The sequence below is a fragment of the Squalius cephalus genome (assembly GCF_949319135.1).
Source record: "Squalius cephalus genome assembly, chromosome: 22".
Classification (NCBI taxonomy): Eukaryota; Metazoa; Chordata; class Actinopteri; order Cypriniformes; family Leuciscidae; genus Squalius; species Squalius cephalus.
In genome coordinates, this window is record NC_137143.1 from 32,219,230 (window position 1) to 32,222,078 (window position 2,849).

Genomic DNA, 2,849 nt, shown 5'->3' on the forward strand with positions numbered 1-2,849 from the left:
CGGCGCGTTCATGTACCCATGTGTGCGTTTATCACTACCATAGATCACTACCTCATCACACACTTCTGAGTTTTACCCCCTCATCTTCTATTGTAATTCACGTTCATTATTACTGTATACAGTAATGTATTGGATACAGTCACTGTGTACAGTAATAATGAACGTGAATTAGGCCTACAATGGAAGATGAGGGGGGTTAAATTCGGAATTGTGAGATATAAACTCGGAATTGTGAGATATAAACTCGGAATTGCGAGAGAAAGTCAGAATTGTGGGATAAAAAGTCGCGGAAAAAAGCTTCTAAATTATTCACGTTCACAAATAAATAATTCATGACGTTGAAGTCTCATTATGTATTTTATTTTATTTTACTATGATTGCGATATTATATGTTTTAATTCATATTTTTATTTCTTCTGTTTTCATTTTATTTTTAATTAAAGGTTTAATTATTCTGTTGTGTTTTTGTAATTTGTATTAGTCTTTTTAAATGTCTATATATTTTTTATTATTAATTATTATCCTATTTCAGTTTTAGTTATGCTATCAATTTAAACTGAATGAAAATGGGAAATATCAGCTTTTATGGGTTTATAATCAGGTTTCCTGCACATTCCACACAGATTTGACTATTATTGTGTGTGAGGGTGTTTATGAGTGAATGTGTGTGCATGAGTGTGTGAGCATGTGTGTGTCATGTGTGATCAGGAATGTGCTGTAGATGTTCTGTGTGACACATGAATTTCACACAACAGAAGCTTGTCTGTCCTGCTTTTGTTCTGCAGCGCTGCTGATGTCCGTTTCATTTGTGTGTCCAGAGGTCAGAGGTCACAGATCCTCCATCATGTGAGCAAACAAGAACACACAGGTTCATCTCATTGACTTCCATCATTTGTAAATATCACAATAATAAACAACTATGATAATCAAATCTCTGAATGTCACTTAAGTAAATGTTTGAGTTGGACATAACAAAATAAATTAAACAATTTCGTCAAAAATGTATGTCCATTATTTAAAGCTACTATGTACTCAATATTAAAAATGTAAAACTGTTACACCAAAAAAAAAAAAAAAAATTACTTTAATGTCAATTTAATGTCAGAAAGACTCCAGTTTTGGACAGATGTTACATTTTGAATGGAAATGAAAATATGTAAATGGGAAACATTGGATGGACAGTAAATTTTGGTCCCTAAATTCAGAACCAACATGCAACCATATATCAATGTCTTATAATGTTCGCTGGGATATTATCTATGCCCTAAACAAACCCGTGCATGTTATTATTAGATTTAAATATAAACATAATTTGGCTGATTTATGAGCATTTTCAACATAAAATGTTGTCAGTTACCATATTTCACTATATTAGCTCTCATAAGTGCAGTGAAACCTCAGAGAATGAAACCAGCTGCTCTTTTCATAATCGACCTGTAGTATCACATCATGTGGAAAATAGTGTCATAATGAGAAGGATCAGTTCTTCTTTCGTTCACAGGATCCAAACGTCACCGACAGTCTCTGATCAAACTCACTTTCTCACACTTTCCAACCAATGATTCTCTGTGACTTTCTCAGACATTCGTGACGACTGTCGAGACCTTCATCTTCGGCATCGACGGATCCATGAAGAACATCCCCGGAATCTTCCCATTTCACTAAATGTTGTTTAGATTATCAGAGAAGAAAACAGTTCACTGAACGCTTCTTTAGGGAACTATCATCATGAAACCTTTTGGATCCTTTATTTTTAAGAGTGTCAAATAAAAATTAAAAAAGCATCCCCATTTTTATTTATTTTTTCTGATACTGTTATATGGATATAAATTGTCAGTACAGGGTCTATACTAAAGTATCCCGTTCACGGTAAAAATTATATGATCGATAAGTCATGACAACATTTTACATAAATAAGGTAAGCACTTATTTTTTTAAAGTCAGTTTAATGTAATTTAAGTTGAAATGATCCAAGTTGATTGTACTTAAAAATTTAAGGCAGCAACTTAAAAAAAAAATAAAAAAATAAAAAATCTAAAATATATGGATAATAATTCTCAGTTTAGTTGATAATCACAACAATGTATGTTATATTTTACTGTGGCTCAGTGAAAAGAGTCTATGTTGACACTCCTGATCAGATCGTTATTACTTGTCCACTTTTGAAATCCTCCTGAAATTAAAAGGACTGTTTGAAAAATAAATAAATGCAATATTATTGTAGGTTCATTAGCGCTGAATGCTGAGATTCCGGTGGAAGAATCGAGGTCGAATCATTTTCCAAACATTATGCGAACGTTCTGACACAAGTAGCAACATTTAAAAAACATTATATGATCGTGCAACTAAAATGTTTCAGAAAAAAAAAGTTCCTTGAACAATGTATGAATAAAAATTTGGTATATTTAAAGGGATACTTCACTGATTAGCATTAAGCTGTATGAGTAGAAACCTGGTAGTATTCTCGCATGGCCGTGCTTCCCTCCCTCATGTCCCCCGAGACCAGAAATTTCTGTATTGTGTGTCTGGAAAAAAACTCAGATGATGCAAAAATCGTCATTTATCGTCATCGGAGGCTCTTGTGTCCAGAGGCGAGAGACTACAGCCAGTAGGAGGCGCTTGTTCTGCATGTGTTCAGCCCGCCCATAGGGGGAGCTCACGATACAACACTGTCTTTTCAGTTTTGAGTCACTACTAGCAGAGCCCATCTACGGAGAGCCTGGCCACTCCCTATTAAGTCCTATTGTGCCGAATTGTGGTTGTAGTTCCATCAGAGCTCCACTGGGGGCGTTCGCCCATGAGTGCAGAATGAATGGGAGTCTATGGCGCTAGACGGCTAAATTTGTCTC